Raw genomic sequence first — 22,863 nt, 5'->3', positions numbered from 1 at the left:
TAGTTGTGAAATTTTGTGCATTTCATAGCTTTTTGTAGTCTTGCTAAACATTTCATGCTGTGTTACTGATCTTTATTTTTGTGTCAAAAACAGTTCCATAGTGTAATGCAATATTTATTTAACTCAGAAGTATTTGTAATGTTGCATTTAATTGTGCAGAATTTTCATGCTTTATTATGACTGTTCACAAGTCTTTGCACACTTGCTTTTCATATAAATCTTATTTGATTTGTGTCTTGATTATCAGAAAAGTAATCAGCAGATTTTCTTTTTGCCAACTTTTTGTTCTCACTGTAACGTTGCAAATTACATGATGACATTACCTCATTAGTTGCTTTGATCATCTAATTCCAACCTCATCTAAGCTGCACGGCAATATTGTTTTGATTCTAAACATTTCCGTTGGGGAGGGTTGAAAGAAACCCTGTAACCTACACCAGGGCCCTTCTGTACCTACACATGATGTCCATATGGTGTTTTGAACTCGGGATCAACCTCACTGTCCGAAAGAGAAATTAGTTCCTTCCTTTGTCTCCACTCCACTCTTCCTGCAGCGATATCCTCAAGAGGTCAATGAATCCTTGAGAAATTAACAAATCATCTGAAGTTTTGCCTTCTCAGAATCAGAATCAATTTTTTTGCCAAGTTGTCACATACAAGGAATTTTATGTGGTGTCACTGGTGCATAAACAACAATAAAAAGAAAAGGAAAAAATACTTCTGTAAGAGGTAATTGGTGCATAAACAACAAATTAAATGAAAAGGTACTTCTGTAAAAAAGTACTTCTGTAAGAAGTGATGAAATCAGACAAATGGGCAAAACTATGTTCACTGTCAAATAAATATAATATAGTGGAATGGGACTGTGCAAGCATGCAGATGTACAGTACCTTTCAGGGCAGGGATGCTCAATCTGTACTTTATGGAAGTATGTGTGTATGTGTGTGTGTGTGGGGGGGGGGGGGGGGGTGTAAATGGGGGTCTAGCTGCCAATGGAAAGAACCTGTTTTTTCTTGAGGTTTTAGTCCTTTTGGACATCAGCCATCTGCCAGAGGGGGGGGGTGAAAAAGGTTTGTGTCCAAGGTAAGAGGGACTGGCCACTTGCTCACTTCAGGGCCCTGAAGGTGTACGGGTCCTGTAGGGATGGCAGATTACAGTCGATCACCTTCTCTGCTGCATGGATATGCTACAGTCTGCTCCTGTCCTTAGCAGTGGCAGCAGTGTACCAGACAGTGATGGAGGAGAAGATGATGAACTCAATGATGGCAGTGTGTGGAAGTTCACCATCATTGTTTTTTGGCAGGTTGAACTCCCTTAGCTGCAGCAGAAAGTACATCCTCTGTTGTGCTCTCTTGGTGAGAGAGCTTGGTGAGAGAGCTTCTGTAAGAACAGTGTGCAAAATCCAACTTGACAACATGTTGAAATCTTTTGAAAAGTAACTTATAGAATTTAAAAATGTATTATCATTGACAAACTATGTGCAAAGAAGTGCACATACAGAACTCGTGCCGTTTGTAGCCCTTGAATATGAAATTTATAATTTGATATGGATGCACATTTATGACCTGCCCAGGAGGTGCCAGTGTTCAGCATCTCTTCCTTATGACACATTGGAACAATGTTTTAAAATAAAACACGTATTACAAATGTTTCAAATCACTGGATATGTGTTTGCAGCTAGCCTTTACTGATGAAAAGTTTTGGGATCATCCCAAGCCAAACATTCCACTCATTTGTTGATTCCAGTGTCACCTGTTGTCACCTGTTTTATATATGGACCCATATGTAGGACATGGACTTTGGAACAATGTTCCAAAAGAAGGCTGTTGCAAAGGTTTCAAAGCATTTTGAAAGACTGTTTCGGGCTTTCCTTCACTAATTTGGAGTACCATCAAAAAGTTATATTATCTTTACTTAATTCTGGTTTTATGTTCTCTTTCTGTTGTATGCATCATACCATATCTGGCCACATTTTGGGCATTATGTTTTGCACAAGAAGGTGGGCACCACATCCAGCAGGTGCTATTAAAGTCTATGGAATATTACGTAGGTAAAAAAAAAAGTTGCTGATTAGATTGACATGGTACAACAAAGTCAAGTCAACTTTGTCAATTCTGCAATGCATCCAAAGACATATTGAGCATTGAAATTCCATTACGCTCAGTCTCCCAAACAATACAGAGTAAAAAAAAAAAAAAAAAAATCAAAAACAACAAAAAAGTAAGAACAGTCTCTTATCTGCAGAGCTGTCACAACAGTAAGAATATAAAATGAATATATAAATACGGTAGACAGTAGAATGTGGTCAGTGAGGTACCTGGTGGTAGCAATATGATTTGTGTAAATTGAGCAATGATTCAACACTGATGAGCTTATTCAAACTAAAGTGCATGTAGTGCATAAGCAGTCTTTGTGAGGTGGGTGTCAGAAGTAAAAAGTCAGTGTTGGGGGGTGGGGAGCAGGAGCCAGAGTTTGTGTGTGAGGGGGGAGAAGGGGAAATGGGGGAAGACCAGGGAGGGAGTCGAGTGCTCTGACAGCCTGGTGAGTGAAACTGTCCCTCAGTCGGCTGGTCCTGGCCCGGAGACGGTAGCAGGCTCAAGAGGCAGTTTAATGGGTGGGTGGGATCTCCCGCATTGTGGATGGTCTTGCGGGTGAGGCATGTGCTATATATATCTTTGGGGAGGGGGTGGGAGGTGCCTGTGATCTTCTCAGATGCTCTCATGATGCACTGAATGGTCCTTGCGGCAGGATGGGTTGCAGGTGTTGTAACACACTGTGATGCAGCTTGAAAGGATGCTCTCAATCGTGCCCCTGTAGAAGGTGCACATGATGTTGCGTGGGGTCCAAGCTCTTCTTAGTTTGTGGAGGATGTGGAGGCATTGGTGAGCTTTCTTGGCCAGTGATGTAGTGTTGGTGGTCCAGGATAGATCCTCTGTAGAGTCAACCACCATCTCTGAGTTCATCCTCATTAGATCATCTTAATTTGGTGAGCTCTAAAATTAGAGCTTTTATTGTTTTTAAGCCTACAAAGGTTGGCTGGGACAATTACCTCAGCTGCTCATTCACTCACCCATTTACTCACCCTCTCTTCCACATTTGCAGTTTAAACCCATAGCCAACAAAAGTCAACAAAACAGATTCCAGTGTTCCTCTTGTGAGAATCCTCATTTATGACACATTTCCCAAATCTGATGAAAAAAGTCATTTTCAAAAGTATGACCACCTTAAAAATGATTACAGTTACACGTGTCGTTTGTATTGCAAAAAACACATTCTGTTTCTGACTGAACAAAGTCTATACGGATTGTTTTTAATTTAATCTACAGAATGTAATTTAATATCACATATCTATATGGTGGCTGAATATATTCACATATTTTGTGTTGATATATCTGCAATGCATCTTCAAAGTGACATGTCAGACACCTGTAATGGTAGCAAACAAATAAAAGCCAACACATGTTTTGTGAGAAGTGTGTTAGAGCGGAGCCAGTCAAGACCCAAATTAGGACCCAGAACTCTGGGAGCTGAGTGAAGGAAACAAAGTATCAATTTATTGTAATGATTATAAAGAGGAATTTGAAATTTCCTGAAGACTCCAGAGTGGAGGGCATTTATGCAGGTGGTGATGAGTAACGGAACAGCTGATAATAATCAGCTCTGTGATGCTGCGCCTGAAGAAACAGAAGAGCGGTTGGGGTGGGGTGGAGAACAAAACATACACCAAGGTAGCACAACAAAGAGATATTTAAAAATAGCTTCATTTTTTTTATACCCTGGGTCATATGAAACCATTATCACAAATCAAGCCTCCAACTAACACAGCCACATTGGGTGTGCAGCTAGTACATTCTGAGTGCTGGGCCCAAGCCTAGAAAAATGAGGAGGATTGCATCAAGGACAGCATCTGGTATAACACAAACCAAAATAAAGGTGCCTTACGGGGTGCTGGCGGAAATTGGGCTAGTACTGGGCAAAGAATAAAGAGCAGGAGAACGTATCCACAGATAGTGGGAGAAGAGGAAAACTAGAAGGGCGGAAGTGAGAGTTGGGACATTGAATTTGGCAATATGGCTAGTATAGTGAGAGAGCTGCCTGATATCATGGAGAGGAGAAAGGTAGCCACATTGTGTGCAAAAGACCAAGTGGAAGGGAAAAAAGAGCAGGGGCATACGCGGTGGGTTCAATTTGTTATATGGTGAGGATAGGAAGAGAACTGGTGTTGGGGCCATTTTAAAGTAGGGGTATGTTAAGAGTGTGGTGGATGTTAAGCAAGTGTCTGACGGTGATGAGTGTGAAGTTGGAAATTGAAGGGGTGATGATAAATATCATCAGTGCATATGCCCCACAGGCAGGTTGTGAGACAAAGGAAAAAGATGATTTATGGAGTGAGGTAGATGATGTGGTGGAGAGTGTGCCCAAGCATGAAAGAGTAGTGATAGAGTGGACTTCAGTCGGCATGTTGGTGAAGGAAACAGAGGTGATGAGGAAGTAATGGGTGGATGTGGTATCAAGGGCAGGAATGTGGAAAGGCAGATGGTAGATGATTTTAAAAAAGAATGGAAATGGCTGCATTGAAAATCTACTTTATGAAAAGGGAGGGGCACAGGGTGAGATATAACAGTGGAGGAAGGCAGACACAGGTGGACTACATTCTTTTTATATTTCCTTTGTGGAGTTTTTAGCTGGGGTTCATTATCATTGAAACATCCTCATACAGAGATCTCTCCCCGCAAACCATCTTCACAGTGGGCCCGAGGACACTCGAGGCAAGTGTCCAGTTGGAACTCCTAACCCACCTGAACCACAGGACCACAGTATGATCACTTTAATTAGTGATCAGATTTGTGAGTTATGTTTTTGCAAATTTCATTGAAGGCATCCAGTATCCAGGGAAAATTATGGACTTTTGAATAATTTTATTATGTAAGTGATAAGTGTGCTGTACTCATTGACTTTGTTATTCTTATCATTCATCTTGCTCATATTGTCATACATTTTTTTTCAGTTGACTAATGCAGTCCAACCTGCTAGATCTTGAAAAGCCTTATGTACCGCCTTGTGCTCTGAGTTCCCAAAGTGCAGGGGTACACTGTGTTACAAATGGAAAGAAGTCATGAGGTATATATACTTGTATAACCTATAACTTGTTTTATGCGGTTCTTTTGATTTTTACTTTTAAAATGTGTTATTTTTTGTGCTGTTGTTGGTATAAAGCACGAACAGCACAGTGGATTAGTGGTTAGCACAGTTGCCTCACAGTAAGAAGGTCATGGGATGAATTCCTACCTGGGGCCTTTCTGTGTTGAGTTCGTATGCTTTCCACGTGAAGGAGTGGGTTCCATCTGGGTGCTCCGGCTTCCTCCTGCATCTAAAGACATGCATGTTAGGTGGACTGGAAACTTTAGATTGTGTGTGTGTGTGTGTGTGTGTGTGTGTGTGTGTGAATGTGTTTGTCAATATGTGGCCCTGCGACAGACTGGTGTCCTGTCCAGGATATACCCCGCCTCAAGCAATATGAGTGTTGGGATCGGTTCCTGCTCCCCGTCACCCTTAACTGGAGTAAGCGGGTATAGAAAATGAATGGATGGATGGTGTAAAGCACTATGATTTGGTATTTTTACCTGAAAATGGTTCACAAATAAACTTGTTTGTTTTTTGTTTGTTTGTTTTTTTGTTTTTTGTGCTGATCAGGCACAGAGGTTACAATGCAGTTTGCAAACACACTTTCCATGCAACTGGTTTCTTACAACTCTCTGAGTCTTCGGCATGTGTCCACTTGACCTCTGGATTCCCCGCCCCCTTTGCCATGTATCCTTGCTGCAATGGTGATGACTTTTTAATGGTGATGAATGTTGTTAAATTTGCCATCAGAGCAAGTCTGAACAGACTCCATTTGGGGTGTTATGTGACAAATGAGGAAACTGAGCCACAGGACAGCAGTCATCAGTTTCACACAAAGTCCTCCATGTGCTCAGCGACCTGGAGAAGGGATTTCCTCAGTAATGTGGGAGGACTAAAATGAGAAGGAAGCAGAAGATCTGGGACAGGAATTTATGTTAGTCAGTCGAAAGGCTCGTGGAAACAGAGAAATATTTCACAGTGAATTTCGGTGTATATCAGGGGTGTTGTGGATCATCCAAACAAATATTTGACAATATAAGTACGCTGAGTGCACATACTGTATTTGAAATACTTTATTTTAACCATGGGTTCCATCAAGAGAAATCTGAGGGTGAAGAAAAATACATGAATCTCCTCACTTCTCTTTGACCTGAAAGTTGGCTTATATTGGTTGAATATAAGGTAATAAATAGAGTTACAAACCTGCAATTTTATTTCTTCACATATTCAATGAGCATGCAAACAGTTATTTATTTCTAATGGTGCGAAGACAACACGATTACATTTTATGGTACAAATTTGTTATGTTGCACTCACCCACTATAAATGTGACCCCACAAAATTCATATTTTGATCCATAAAATCTGAATCTTTAGAGGGGTGTGCACCAAATTAAATATACAGCTGAAGTGTCTCATAGTGTGGAAACCCAACCAATGGCCTACATCAGTGGTTCTGAAAAGTGGTGGGAGCATGGCAAGTCAAATGAATTTGGTTTGTTACACATAAATAGTTTACTGCTGTGGGATTTTGCATGCTTTGGCTCACAAAGCAACAGCGCAAAGCAAATACTTTTTTATATTAAGTTAAAATATTATTTATAATATTTATATTAACATTTTTAAAGTTATAGTTGTGAGCGCATTTTGGTAGTTTTTGAACAGCTTTTGGATTGGAAATCATCAGCTGTATCTGGCAGCACTGATGATGATCATGCTTGAGCACTCCAAGCAGAACATGACCAAATTTGGGTGTAACATTTTTTAAACAAGATTCAGATGCATAATGTAAGTCACTTTTAATAGTTTCACTGTGAAGGTGATTTGTCTATTTATTATGTTGTGTACAGTAAGAAGTTGTAGTTTAAAATAAATTCCAGTGGAGTTTGAATGCAAGTCATGTACCTGTGTGTTGGAGTAGGGGGGGGGGGGGGGGGGTCAAAATATTATTATCTACAAAAGGGAGGCCCTGCAGAAACCGTTTGGGGACCAATGGTCTATATGTTAATTTTCAAGAAATTGATGAAAACCTGCAAAGTCATCCTATCTTGAAATGTTAAGTAAAGTTTAAAAAATAAAATAAAATTCTTGGATCCTCCTGTGTTGTAAAGGTTAATGGTTTCTGTTTTGACCCATGCCTCATTCCTCCACCAGTAAGTAAGCAATAGGTCCTATGTACTAGGTCATGAGGCCCGTTGTGGCCAGTGATTATCTTCGGATTCCACAACTTGAAGCGGATGCGAGTCTGTCCTCCCATCCAAGGAGAGAGACTCCCCGTTGATGGGATGACAGTCCAATGTAGGTTACTTCCATAATCAAGGCTGCTACCCATTTATAGATGGGTGCACTGGGACGGTGAAGTTCAAGGCTTACTCCCAATACCCTCCTCTCACCCTACCACTTGGCCTTTTTCTTCATTTTGCACATTTACATGACACTGAAGACAGCACCTCCTTGGTGGAGGTAATAATGAGGAAAGTTCCTATCAACCTACAAAATGGATTACAGTCATTCTTATGTTTGAAGGGCAAGCTATACTAACCTGAGTGCAAAGAGAAATTAGTATTTTGGCTGAGCCCCTGATTATGTCAAAGATATTTGCTTCAAAACATACTTTCAGGAGATAATGACCAATGCTGCCAAGTTGTAACTCAGCAAGCATCTATTGTCCGGTATAGGAACAAGCACAGCAAATGAGCAGTGTAAAAGTTTTCACAATGGTTAAACACATAACCACGTGCACTCCTGGTGTTACACGGCTGTGGGGAAATTATTTTCACCATGTGGAAAATGTGAAGAGCACTGAGACCACTGAGCATGACTCACTGTCCAGCTATCTTAGAGGGGGATGGCAGTCCCGTCTTCGAATGCTGGATTCAGACATTTGTTTACTTTCCAGACAGAGGAGTTACAAGGCACACGTAGGGGAAAATGGTGGACAGAAACACAACTTAACATGTTTTGCTGTGACCAGCAATGGTTTAACGTTCCAACATTGTGTTTTATGGTAAAGATGCACAATTAGCAGCTCTTCCTCAGGCGGTTGTATTAAATTACTTTAATTTTATATCACAACAAAGAACTCAAAGTTAAACAACAACAACAATAATAATAATAATAACAACAACAACAATAATAATATGCAGCTGTGCAAATTTGCATTCACATTCCCTGTGCCTCAAAGATTTGCAGATTGTTGGGAAACAGCCAAAACTGCAACTTAAAATGTGTGATTCCTTTTCACATTCAACCACAAATTATATTTAGGTAAACCCTGCTAATTTCATTTCAATGGTCTCACAATAGGTGGCATGGTGGCTTTGTGGTTAGGACTGTTACCTCACAGAAAGAAGGTCCTGAGATCCACTCATACCTGGTCCTTTCTGTGTGGAGTTTGTATGTTCTCCCTTTGTTTGCGTGTGTCCCCTCCAGGTACTCCGACTTCCTTCCACTTCCAAAGACATGCAGGTTAGGTGGATTGGAAACTGACAATAGATAGGTGTGAGTGTGACTGTGTTTGTCTGTTTGTATGTGGCCCTAGGAGATGCCAGTCCTGTCTGATGTGTATCCCACCTCTTGCCCTATCACTGCTGAGTTAGGCTGCAACATCCTCATGACCCATAACTGGAGTAAGTGGGTACAGAAAATGAACAATTGAATGGTGTCAGAATTCATATACAAATGACAAAAATTAACTGTATTTATTCAGGTTTCAGCAATGTTATCATCAAATACATGAAGCAGTATAATGCAGTGGTACAGTAGTGTTCAGAATAATAGTAGTGCTATGTGACTAAAAATATTAATCCAGGTTTTGAGTATATTTCTTATTTTTACATGGGAAACAAGGTACCAGTAGATTCAGTAGATTCTCACAAATCCAACAAGACCAAGCATTCATGATATGCACACTCTTAAGGCTATGAAATTGGGCTATTAGTAAAAAAAAAAAAAGTAGAAAAGGGGGTGTTCACAATAATAGTAGTGTGGCATTCAGTCAGTGAGTTCGTCAAATTTGTGGAACAAACAGGTGTGAATCAGGTGTCCCCTATTTAAGGATGAAGCCAGCACCTGTTGAACGTGCTTTTCTCTTTGAAAGCCTGAGGAAAATGGGACATTCAAGACATTGTTCAGAAGAACAGCGTAGTTTGATTAAAAAGTTGATTGGAGAGGGGAAAACTTGTACGCAGGTGCAAACAATTATAGGCTGTTCATCTACAATGATCTCCAATGGTTTAAAATGGACAAAAAAAAAAACAGAGACGCATGGAAGAGAACAGAAAACAACCATCAAAATGGATAGAAGAATAACCAGAATGGCAAAGGCTCTGGCAAAGGCTCGGCAAACTTTGAAAACCATTGTTGGACCAATTATCTTCCGATAATAATTTTTAGACCGCTAATATATTTTTGTAGACGTGGTAAACAAAGCTCAACAGTTACAAACATTTATTAAATCTAAAATCAGTTGAGTACTTACCTGTTAAATGTTTTGTAGTAGATGCGCAGTTCTATTCTCTGCAAACAAAGGAGAGCTGGTTCCAGAAGAAACCGCTTTATCCTCTGCAGGCAAATGAGAACTGGCCACAGAAAAGAAAGAAAAAAACACCACCACCACCACCAACAACAACAACAACAACAACAAAAATTTATTTTGACCCCATACTGATACATTGGCAATATCACCCAAGTCATCGAGAGGCATACCATTTTAACTTATGGTTAGAATTTTAACCAAACTAATTTCAGAAAAGTTATTTAAATTAATGTCACGTCTGAAGTTTTATAAAGTGAAATTATCAGATATATGTTTTAGTTTTAAAGTAATGTATTAATTTTGAAGGTTTTAGTGTGGACATTCTGTGTCGAGAGGTGCATTATGGATACCCTCATTACATTTACAACAGAAGAAATATATTTGATACGCTCTGATCAGGCTCCACACGGAGAACAGCATTAAACTCTGTATATTGTGCCTAAAACTCTCGTGAATATATTCTCTGGGTTTATAGACGTTGTTATTGTGTTTATACACATCTTAAATGTAGCAGACACGGATTATCTGGAATTTTGTTTTGGCAAGTTTTCACGGTCTCTACTGCCATCTACTGGCCAGTAGTGTTCATGGCAGTATGAGCGTCTGGACGCCAGAAGATGGAAGTGTTCCATTTATTTTGACACCGACTATATCAGACGGTTATTTAATTAAAACTTGACTTTTTTTTTTTTTTGGCAAATGTACGGAAACCCACCTGGGGACATGGTGGTTAGTTATTTTTTTGGCCCAGATTATTGCGTTCCCTCGCAACACTTTTGCATTCCCTCACAATACCTTTTGCGTTCCCTCGCAATAACGTAATATATTAAAGCTCATGCCTATCAGAGCACACAGTGAGTGAAATCAGGTGCGGGGAGACTGAACGCATATATGCGCCCGCACACACAGCAGACAGCAACAGGATTCACAAGAGGATGGTAAAAAAAGAAAAGAAAACATAAACGTTCATAAGGCACACTAACAGGTGTTGCTACTTACCACCACTGTTGTATAAATAAACTATATTTGATACAGAGTCTTACAGCTGTGCAAGGTGTAGCAACTATTACTCCCTCATCTGTCGTGAATCCTGTTGCTGTCTGCTGTATGTGTCTGTGTGTGTGTGTGTGTGTGTGTGTGTGTGTGTGTGTGTGTGTGTGTGTGTGTGTGTGTGTGTATGTGTGCGCGCATATGCGTTCAGTCTCCCCCCATCGGATTCCACTCACTGTGTGCTCTGATAGGCTTGAGCTTTAATATAATATTAGGTTATTGCGAGGGAACACAAAAACTATTGCATGGGAATGCAATAATATTGCGAGGGAACGCAAAAGTATTGTGAGGGAACGCAATAATCTGGGCCCCAAAAAAAACACACACCCAAAAAAAAAACAAACCACCATGTCCCCAGGCGGGTTTCCGTACATTTGCAGACTCTGATAGGCTTGAGCTTTAATATAATATTAGGTTATTGCGAGGGAACGCAAAAACTATTGCGAAGGAACGCAATAATATTGTGAGGGAACGCAATAATCTGGGCCAAAAAAAGAATTAACCACCATGTCCCCAGGCGGGCTCTGTACAAATACCTTTTTTACAAATAAAAACGTGGCATATTTTACAAAAGCACAATATTATATGTAAACACCCAACACACACCTCACATTAACGTGTTGGTTTTTACAGAGAATGAAGGAGTCAACCATTCAGTGTTTAGCGGAGGCACATTTTACCCATAATCCCTTTCATATCTGTCTGTGTTTGTTATAAAACTTCAGAATTAGTGCATTATTTAACATTAAAAGATATATGTTATATTTTAAGTGTTTGTTCAAATGACAGAATTGACATTAATGGAGTTATTCTACCAATATTAATTTTATTTTAAAATCCAAACCATAAGTCAGTACTGCTTTATTTTCCAAGACCTCCGACTTACGGCGAGCCTGTTATTGAACAGAGAGTTGAGCTTCAGAGCTCCTCTCAACCATGTCTATGCTGCAAGCTATGTAGTAAACAGGAGCTTCCAGCAGAAGGCAGGGCGCTCAAAGACAGACGTGCTGACTCATTGTTTGGGTCTGTGGTGGTCCTTGATGCGACCAGAAGTGCTTGTGGTGTTAAAACTCAAAATCAGCTTGTTAGTAGTTGCAAGTGTACCGGAGACAATAACTGGAAGTTATTGGTTAGCTGTAGCTTCTGATAAATTTTTGGGTGGTTCATCGGTTTAGCTTTATAAAAGATACGAGGTCTGTTAGAAAAGTATCGGACCTTTTTATTTTTTTCAAAAACCATATGGATTTGAATCACGTGTGATTGCATCAGCCAAGCTTGAACCTTCGTGCACATGCGTCGGTTGCGTCATTTGCCTGTGAGCAGGCTTTGTGTGAGCAGTGGTCCACCCCTCTCGTCGGATTTTTATTGCGAATAAATGTCTGAACGATTTGGAGCTTTGCTGCATCAATTTTTTCCAGAAACTGTGAGAGACCTCCAGGTGGACACCATTCGGAAAAATCTGTTGGCTTTCAGGGACGATTTTATGGGGATTACACAGATTAAGGAGTGCTCCAGCCGGTTTAAAGACCGCCCACAGCTGCTGAGAGCGCGCCGCGCTCCGAGCGCACGTCTGTCTCAATGTGCCGAAAAAGTGCTGATGTCCACGTCTTCCGCAATTCCTGTGCTAGTCAGAGGACGTGCCGGATAAAACACAGCGTCCAGTTTGGAAATGAATGGCACATTCCACTGTTACAGGAGTTTTTGTCATGGAAAGAGGAGCGGAGGAATTCCGCACGTCGTGGTGGTGCCGCATGGCGCAAAGCAACGCCGTGATGAAGCCTCACAGGACATGTTCTGGCATGTCCAGGCTCATCCACAAATTCTTGGTTAATCACACGACTGAAAACCCACCGACAGCCATCTGAAAGCCATCTCAAAGCCGTCCTGTGAGACCAACACGGAGGTGGTTTTGTTCCGCGCCATGAACGGCACTGTGGCACATCTGTCTGCTTTTCTTTCCATGAAAAAAACTCCTGTAACAGTGGAATGTGCCGAAAAAGTACTGATGTCCACGTCTCATGCCATTTTTGTGTAAGTCAGATGACGTCCCGGATCAACAAAGCCTTCACGTTGGAAATGATCTGGTTGATTCAGCCTGTCAATCGGCGCTGGGAGCGCGGCATGTTCTCAGCAGCTGTGGGCAGTCTTTAAACCGGCTGGAGCACAACACTCAGAAGACCAAGCTTTTCTCTTCTACCTGTAAAGCCCAGAGACTGATCAAATGACCCATCTACCTCCAAGATCCCCTGTGGAGAGCTACTTCTGTTATGTAAACAAGGAAGTCTCAGAACACCTCAGGGTTGGGGTGTTTGCATAATTGCTGTCTGCAGCTGCTGCTGACTCTATTGTATTCCTGTATCCCTCAAATCTTGCTGACACCCTTCCATTTTTGGAAAGTCAGATAAGATTCCATTCCTTATTATTTCCCTTTTTTCATATTTCATTTCAAACAAGAAGGTGGAAAGTACAAAAAAAGTATTTTTCCTTTTTCTGTTCGTGCGTTGTGCTTGTTGTTTTATTCGACAGCCTCCATTTAGTTTTCCCTGCACCCGAGTGTACACAAGTGCAAGACAGTATTCTGCTTCTATGTGTCTTTTTATGTAGATAGATTTATCTGACTTTATTTGGAAACAGAGGAGAGTGTATTGGAAAAATAGTTAGTGCGTTTGTGATATCATTTGACTGTTCAATCACTCACAATTTCACTTGTTTTCACTCCACAGATGAGGATATTGCTCCGCAGCCGGAAAAGAGAGCTCGGTTGGAGCCTGACCTGACAGAGACGGCGAAAGACAGCACAGTGTGGCGTAAAGAAAAAGTGGGGAGGCCTCTCCATTTCACCCCAATGGAAGCTTACGCCGCAGATGGAGAGCCAACAACAGAGGCCCGACGTAACATCTCCAGTCGCCTTCAGAGCTTCCTGTGTCTAATCACACATACCATGCTCCGAAACATTCAAGAGTGGACAATTCAGCATGCACAGCAAACAGGGGATGCTGATTGGTTCATGGCCCTCCCTACCAAACAAAGTGTGGCATGGATGTTATGGACCAGATGGTGCGAGACTACACTGTCCGCACAGGAACACGGCGCTGGCCAGTTGCTGTGTTTTACAACATGGTTGATATGGCAGCCCTGAATGTGCATGTGCTATACCAAGCATACACCGGGAGAAAGGAGAGACGGGTGGACTTCCTGGTGGAAATATGTGGAAATATATGGTTCACTTTTCTTTTTTGGCTTCATATTTCATGACTTTTCATCATTTGAAGGGACCAACAGATTAAGCACGAAATATACACGTGATATGTTTTCAACGTCCTGTTCTAATATTATGTACATCGGTGATCCTTTGGGGTCAATTTGACTGCAAGCTAATTTGCCTGTGTGAAACATAAGATACACTAATATTGTACATATTATGGATCATATTATTATTGAAATAGTATGGGTACATATACATAGACATATATTATTAATTTTTTTTTAATTTAGTAATATTCATACAGTGTGGGGGTGGGGCAAAAGCATAAAAACTTGCACAACAGCCCTGGTCTAAATCATTTCTTAGCTGCTCTATGCTCTCTCTTTCTGAGTGCTCTGAAAATGAACTCAAGGGAAAGGTTATCTGTCACTGAAGTTCTGACAGAACTTCTTGACCATGACAGTGATATAGAGGAGGTGTCTGAGACAGAGGATAATATAGAGAATGATATTGAGGATGACCCTGATTATGAGATGGAAGATAAGGGTGAGGATGAGGATGAGGATGAGGTTGACACTCCTGTTCCTCCGATTCTCTTGGAAGGGTGTCAGCAAGATTTGAGGGATACAGGAGGGTTAATAAAAAACTTTACCCTGGGGGAGAGATGAAATTGTGTTTTCTGAATTGTATTAAAATGTACCAATTGTATTGAAATGTACCAAAAAACACACCAAAAGAAAACTTTGTTTGTTGGATTTTATTGAAATGTACCAAAATGTACCAAAAAACACACCAGACACACCAGAAAACCAAAATATATACAATATTTATTTAATAACAGTGTAGTCCCGCAACATCCACGCCACACTTTGTTTTGTTGTAAAGCGTGACTGTGTTTGGCGTCCTTTTGGTGGTATTCTCAGTCTCAACCACGCTGTGCATGCTGCTGAGGATGTAAACCACCTTCCTCCGTTTGGGCGCATAAACTGTGAGTGTGGCACCAGTGGTTGAAAACACCTGAGTGGTGAATTCATTGCGGTCCATCTGTTTCGTGGCGGGAGGAATTTCCCTGTGGATCTTGTTGATGGTGCAAGGAGGGTGGTTTTCCGGCTGTGCAGTCTTTGTGCCAGTGACAGTGAGGTGAAGAAATTGTCTGTGGTTACATTTCTGCCCTTGTCCAGGAACAGTTCCATCAGCCTCATCACCACATTTTCTGACAGTCTCTCCGCCCTTTGACAACTGGGGTCCTTGCCAAGATATGGGAAGACATTACAGATGTACTTGGACTTCAAGTCACAGGCCACCCAAAACTTAATCCCAAAGGAAACAGCAGCGAGTCTTTGACGGGTGATGTGTCGACCGGGTTGTATGAGGAGATGCATTTGGAAGCAAAAGACCTCCATACACCAGAAATTGCAGCAAATTTATCGGTCTTTGCTTGCTCGCTGCAGGTGGACCTGTCATCAAAGCGCAGATGTCGCATGATGTCCTTGAAGCGGTTTCGGGCCATAATTCCAATGATGTGTGGGTTTCCCAGGTTTGCCGACCAGCAATCATTGAGTGAGGGAACCTTGGTAAGCCCACACAGGATGAGGATGGCAATGAATGCCATTAGTTCAGGGAGGGCCATGAACCAATCAGCATCCCCTGTTTGCTGTGCATGCTGAATTGTCCACTCTTGAATGTTTCGGAGCATGGTATGTGTGATTAGACACAGGAAGCTCTGAAGGCGACTGGAGATGTTACGTCGGGCCTCTGTCGTTGGCTCTCCATCTGCGGCGTAAACTTCCATTGGGGTGAAATGGAGAGGCCTCCCCACTTTTTCTTTACGCCACACTGTGCCATCTTTCGCCGTCTCTGTCAGGTCAGGCTCCAACCGAGCTCTCTTTTCCGGCTGCGGAGCAATATCCTCATCTGTGGAGTGAAAAAAAGTGAAATTGTGAGTGATTGGACAATCAAATGATATCACAAACACACTAACTATTTTTCCAATACACTCTCCTCTGTTTCCAAATAAAGTCAGATAAATCTATCTACATAAAAAACATATAAAAGCAGAACACTGTCTTGCACTTGTGTACACTCGGGTGCAGGGAAAAGTGGAGCCTATGAAAACAAATGAGGCCCGCACTCAGAAACTAAATGGAGGCTGTTGAGTAAAACAACAAGCACAACGCACGAACAGAAAAAGGAAAAATACTTTTTTTTGTACTTTCCACCTTCTTGTTTGAAATGAAATATGAAAAAAGGGAAATAATAAGGAATGGAATCTTACCTGACTTTCCAAAAATGGAAGGGTGTCAGCAAGATTTGAGGGATACAGGAATACAATAGAGTCAGCAGCAGTTGCAGACAGCAATTATGCAAACACCCCTCCCCTGAGGTGTTCTGAGACTTCCTTGTTTACATAACGGAAGTAGCTCTCCACAGGGCATCTTGGTCATTTGACCAGTCCTTGGTGTTCCAAGTGTTAATCTGTGTAATCCCCATAAAATCGTCCCTGAAAGCCAACAGAATTTTCCGAATGGTGTCCACCTGGAGGTCTCTCACAGTTTCTGGAAAAAATTGATGCAGCAAAGCTCCAAATCGTTCAGACATTTATTCGCAATAAAAATCCGACAAGAGGGGTGGACCACTGCTCACACAAAGCCTGCTCACAGGCGAAGGACGCAACCGACAGGCGTGAAAAAACTCACGCATGCGCACGAAGGTTCAAGCTTGGCTGATGCAATCACACGTGATTCAAATCCATATGGTTTTTGAAAAAAATAAAAAGGTCAGATACTTTTCTAACAGACCTCGTAACTTTTCAGTTAGCTGATTATCTGTTATCGAAGCTAACTTTTTTGGTTAGCTGTTGTTTTTGATGTTTTAAAAGTTGGGTTTGCAATCTGATAATTTGTTATTTTCTTTACAGAACCTGGGAAAAAAAATCACAGATTTTATTTATGTTGATATAGGATGGTTTGAACATTGGCTATTTCACATTTGATTTGCTGTTAAAGTCATATATATATATATATATATATATATATATATATATATATATATATATATATATACAGTGTTGCCAGTTACTTTGAAAAAGTAATCCAATTACTGATTACTGATTACTCCTTGAAAAAGTAACTTAGTTACTTTACTGATTACTCAATTGTAAAAGTAACTAAGTTAGATTACTAGTTACTTTTTTAGTTACTTTTTCCAGCTGTCGACAACAACCCTCTGCCACCTCAACATGACAATGATACCTGTTTTGCCAAAATTCACTTTATAGTCACCCTTTCTTGACTTCAATGAAAATAAATACTTGTTTTATAAAAAGTAAAATAAAGACCTCTTTCTTGACCTCATATTTAAGTGTTGACAGCACTGTAACAGTAAAACTTGCAATTTCGAACCTACATTTTTTATAAATGTAACTATTAAATTCTAACATTTTTCTAACATTTAAATTCTCTCTAAACATTTTACTTGTCGAAATTATTATTATTTTAAGCAATATTAGTAGTTGTAGTAAAAAAAACGGCTTCAAAACTGGACCTTTAATCTAGGGGTGTTGTGAGGGGGGCACATCCCTCCCCCACGCCCCCATTCCATCTGGATTCGCCCCTGCTTTGGCGTTTGAGCACAAAGAATGGATTACATTTATTTATGCAGAAAACATGACCAGATTTACAGGTAAGAAAGTTTTATTGCGTTTTCACATCATGTGGTCCTCAGAAAGAGAGTTTAGGTGCATTTGAGTGGAAAATAGTGTTAGTTGTTGACGCGTCGCAGAGGATCAGCTGTTTTTAATGACCAGATACAGAGCAGCTCAGCTCAGAATTCTAAATAAAGGAGGAAAAAAAGTATAAAAATGTCTTTGTAAAGCTCAGTGCAGGTGTGCTGATCACCGCGGTTTAAGAGGTGAGGACGAGTCGAGCAGCTGCAAAAAAACGCGGATGAAAAGCTCACAGTTCGCTTAAAGTGGGACGTTCAATCGAACCCCGACCTCCTGCCCACAGACCAAGTTTAATGCTGCTATCGACCCACAATGAAAAATAATAGTAACGCACAGTGACATGGAGAAGTAACTTTAATCTGATTACTGATTTGGAAAGATTAACGCGTTAGATTACTCATTACTAAAAAAAAGTGGTCAGATTAGAGTAACACGTTACTAAGTAACGCGTTACCGGCATCACTGTATATATATATATATATATATATATATATATATATATATACAGTAGTGTTCAGAATAATAGTAGTGCTATGTGACTAAAAAGATGAATCCAGGTTTTGAGTATATTTCTTATTGTTACATGGGAAACAAGGTACCAGTAGATTCAGTAGATTCTCAGAAATCCAACAAGACCAAGCATTCATGATATGCACACTCTTAAGGCTATGAAATTGGGCTATTAGTAAAAAAAAAAAAAAAAAAAAAAAAGTAGAAAATGAGGTGTTCACAATAATAGTAGTGTGGCATTCAGTCAGTGAGTTCATCAATTTTGTGGAACAAACAGCTGTGAATCAGGTGTCACCTATTTAAGGATGAAGCCAGCACCTTCTCTTTGAAAGCCTGAGGAAAATGGGACGTTCAAGACATTGTTCAGAAGAACAGCGTAGTTTGATTAAAAAGTTGATTGGAGAGGGGAAAACTTATACGCAGGTACAAAAAATTATAGGCTGTTCATCTACAATGATCCCCAATGGTTTAAAATGGACAAAAAAAACAAAAAACAAAAACAAAAACAGAGACACGTGGAATAAAATGGAAAACAACCATCAAAATGGATAGAAGAATAACCAGAATGGCAAAGGCTCACCCACTGATCAGCTCCAGGATGATCAAAGACAGTCTGGAGTTACCTGTAAGTGCTGTGACAGTTAGAAGATGCCTGTGTGAAGCTAATTTATGTGGAAGAATCCCCCGCAAAGTCCCTCTGTTAAATAAAAGACATGTCCAGAAGAGGTTACAATTTGCCAAAGAACGCATCAACTGGCCTAAAGAGAAATGGAGGAATATTTTGTGGACTGATGAAAGTAAAATCGTTCTTTTTGGGTCCAAGGGCCGCAGACAGTTTGTGAGACGACCCCCAAACTCTGAATTCAAGCCACAGTTCACAGTGAAGACAGTGAAGCATGGTGGTGCAAGCACCATGATATGGGCATGTTTCTCCTACTATGATGTTGGGCCTATATATCGCATACCAGGTATCATGGATCAGTTTGGATATGTCAAAATACTTGAAGAGGTCATGTTGCCTTATGCTGAAGAGGACATGCCCTTGAAATGGGTGTTTCAACAACACAATGACCCCAAGCACACTAGTAAATGAGCAAAATCTTGGTTCCAAACCAACAAAATTAATGCCTCGCAGATGTGAAGAAATCATGAAATACTGTGGTTATACAACTAAATACTAGTTTAGTGATTCACAGGATTGCTAAAAAAGTAGTTTCAACATAATAGTTTTGAGTTTGTAGCATCAACAGCAGATGCTATACTATTATTGTGAACACCCCCTTTTTTACTTTTTTTTTTTTACTAATAGCCCAATTTCATAGCCTTAAGAGTGTGCATATCATGAATGCTTGGTCTTGTTGGATTTGTGACAATCTACTGAATCTACTGGTACCTTGTTTCCCAAGTAACAATAAGAAATATACTCAAAACCTGGATTAATCTTTTTAGTCACATAGCACTACTACTGTATCTATCTATCTATCTATCTATCTATCTATCTATCTATCTATCTATCTATCTATCTATCTATCTATCTATCTATCTATCTATCTATCTATCTATCTATCTATCTATCTATCTATCTGTCTGTCTGTCTGTCTGTCTGTCTGTCTGTCTGTCTGTCTGTCTGTCTGTCTGTCTGTCTGTCTGTCTGTCTGTCTGTCTGTCTGTCTATCTATCTATCTATCTATCTATCTATCTATCTATCTATCTATCTATCTATCTATCTATCTATCTATCTATCTATCTATCTATCTATCTCTTCCCTCTTGTGCCAATGCCTACACTTTCTAATGATGTTTTACATTTTTTTTTTTAAACACAAAAGTGTCTGCCCTCAGACCAGGTTATTCAGGTGTTAGGCCCATCACAGACTCTGATTTTTCTCTGTGCTCTACTGCCCTCGATTAGTTCAAGCCTTTGTCCTTCTCCCAACTTTCTGACGTAGTCAATCATCTGCGTCCTAAATAAAATCAAATCAATTTTATTTATATAGCGCCAAATCACAACAAACAGTTGCCCCAAGGCGCTTTATATTGTAACACAAAGCCATACAATAATTATGGAAAAACCCCAATGGTCAAAACGACCCCCTGTGAGCAAGCACTTGGCGACAGTGGGAATGAAAAACTCCCTTTTAACAGGAAGAAACCTCCAGCAGAACCAGGCTCAGGGAGGGGCAGTCTTCTTCTGGGACTGGTTGGGGCTGAGGGAGAGAACCAGGAAAAAGACATGCTGTGGAGGGGAGCAGAGATCAATCACTAATGATTAAATGCAGAGTGGTGCATACAGAGCAAAAAGAGAAAGAAACACTCAGTGCATCATGGGAACCCCCCAGCAGTCTAAGTCTATAGCAGCATAACTAAGGGATGGTTCAGGGTCACCTGATCCAGCCCTAACTATAAGCTTTAGCAAAAAGGAAAGTTTTAAGCCTAATCTTAAAAGTAGAGAGGGTGTCTGTCTCCCTGATCCGAATTGGGAGCTGGTTCCACAGGAGAGGAGCCTGAAAGCTGAAGGCTCTGCCTCCCATTCTACTCTTAAAAACCCTAGGAACTACAAGTAAGCCTGCAGTCTGAGAGCGAAGCGCTCTATTGGGGCGCGGAATTGGTCCTACAAATTGTTCTCGTCAGAGAAGTTTTTGATTCAGTGGGAGCGACTGTTTTGTTGTTGGTTAACACCACTCTTAGCTCTGGCTGTGTGCTTTAAGCTGTTAAACATGCTGTGGTGAAACCTTTAATTAAAAAGAACAATGCCGATCCTTCCATCCTTTCAAATGTTAGGCCTATATCTCAGCCTCCCTTTTTATTCAATGTGTCGGAGAGAGCAGTCGACATGCATTCATTTTTAATTAAAGCATGACATTTATGAAAAGGTTCGGTCTGATTTCAAACCCTGACATAGCACCGAAACTGTCCTACTGAGAGTTTTGATTTTAGATGCTAACTCAGGTAGTCCTGCTATCCTGATGCTTTTAGACTTGTCAGCTGCCTTTGACACAGTGGACCACGTGATTCTGCTGCATCGTCTCGATCAGTGTGTGGGCATTACAGGCTCTGCTCTCACCTGGTTTAGTTCTTACCTCACAGAGCGGAGCTTTTCTGTGCAGCTGGGCCACTTTTCTTCAGAAGTGGCCCCACTGACCTGTGAGTACCTCAAGGCTCCATTCCAGGTCCTATTATCTTCCTTTTGAACATGTTACCTATCAGTGGTATCTTTTGAAAATACCAAATATCTTTCCATTGCTTTGCCGATGATGTCCAGATTTACCTGCCACTAAGGTCACTAGGCAATGACCCAATGCAGCCATTATCGGATTGTTTGAGTGAGGTCAAATGTTGGATGAGTGCTAACCTATTAAATTTTAATGAATCCAAGATGGAGGTTATCCTATTTGGATGGAGCACTTCCACAGCCTGATCTGCTGATGTCCTGCATCCCTTTGGTTCCAACAATCACTCCTGTGTGCGGAACCTTGGGGTGATTTTTGACAGCCATTTTAAATTTCATAAACAGATCAGTGCTGTTGTTAGATCAAGTTTCTTCTAACTCTGTCTCAAGCCATATTTCTCTAGGATTGACCTTGAGGAGGTTATTCATGCCTTTGTCACAAGTAGACCAGATTATTGTAACTCTCTGTGAGGTGGCTTGGATCAGACCTTTCTAAACCGCCTCCAGTTTATTCAGAATGCTGTTGCTTGCATGGACTCCCAAAATAGTGTGTCGGTAGCAGCGCCCAAGCAGAAGGTCATCCCTTTGAGTCTGGTGTGCTTGAGGTTTCTTCCTCAGTATCATCAGAGGGAGTTTTTCATTACCACTGTTGCCTGTGTGCTTGCCCTAGTGGTTGGGAAGGTTAGACCTTACTTATGTGTTGCGCCTGAGGCGGCTTTGTTGTAATTTGGTGCTACATATATAAATAAATTTAATTTAATTTAATCAAATTAAATTATTTCCTCCTACATTTTACTCTTTATTTTACTTTGTCTTTTATTTGTTTTATTGCCTGTTGTAATTTTATTTTTAATTTATTTATTTATGATTGGGTGTAACTTGGTGCCCATTTTTTAATTATGTACAGCACTTTGGTTGACTGCTGTCATTTTAAACATGCTTTAGAAATAAAGGTTGGGTTGATATATATACATACATACATACATACATACATACATACATACATACATACATACATACATACATACATACACACAGGTGAGCCTCATTAACTCCTGGGAGTCGGGCCCCACAAAATCTGGCCACGAGTTATCTGAAACCGCAAGTTAATAAGGATGACCAAAAAAAAATTAAAATCAGCTTAGGTTGACATAATTCAAAAGTTTTGACCATTTGGAGGGTGGATTAGTTCTTGAAGAAAGTGTAAATCCGAGGTTGTAACAGACGTTCCTCCAGTTCTCCCTTCATGTCATGAAGATTAAGTTGCATCTGGATCTTCTTGGCCTCGGAGCCCAGGTGGTTGTACAGTTTCACCATCTTCTTGGTGTTGATGATTCCATCCTGGATGGTTATAATTTCTGGAATGGGTTCAGGATCATCTTCTTCCTTCTTGGGCTGTTGCACTCAAGCGATGAGTGTTTCAGCTACATCGGCATCTTCATCTATGCTGGCCCAGGTCTGCTTCACTCCTTCACTGATAAACACTGCTGGTCCTTCATTACAGCTAGAAGTTGCTTGAAGATGGAGGTCTTCCTGGGTGAAGCCC

General features: G+C 40.6%; 1 long non-coding RNA gene across 1 annotated transcript; it reads right to left on the bottom strand.

Moving 5' to 3' along the window:
- Positions 1–4,661: 4,661 nt before the first annotated feature.
- On the bottom strand, positions 4,662–21,977 carry LOC117524877. Its single transcript, XR_004564888.1, has 3 exons — positions 21,962–21,977; positions 12,724–12,725; positions 4,662–4,799 (listed from the first exon to the last, which is right to left on the bottom strand). It is a non-coding gene; the product is annotated as an uncharacterized LOC117524877 (long non-coding RNA).
- Positions 21,978–22,863: the final 886 nt, after the last annotated feature.

Source organism: Thalassophryne amazonica, chromosome 14 (genome assembly GCF_902500255.1).
Source record: "Thalassophryne amazonica chromosome 14, fThaAma1.1, whole genome shotgun sequence".
Lineage (NCBI taxonomy): Eukaryota > Metazoa > Chordata > Actinopteri > Batrachoidiformes > Batrachoididae > Thalassophryne > Thalassophryne amazonica.
Note: the sequence above shows the minus strand (reverse complement) of the source record. Positions and strands in the feature narration are given on the sequence as shown.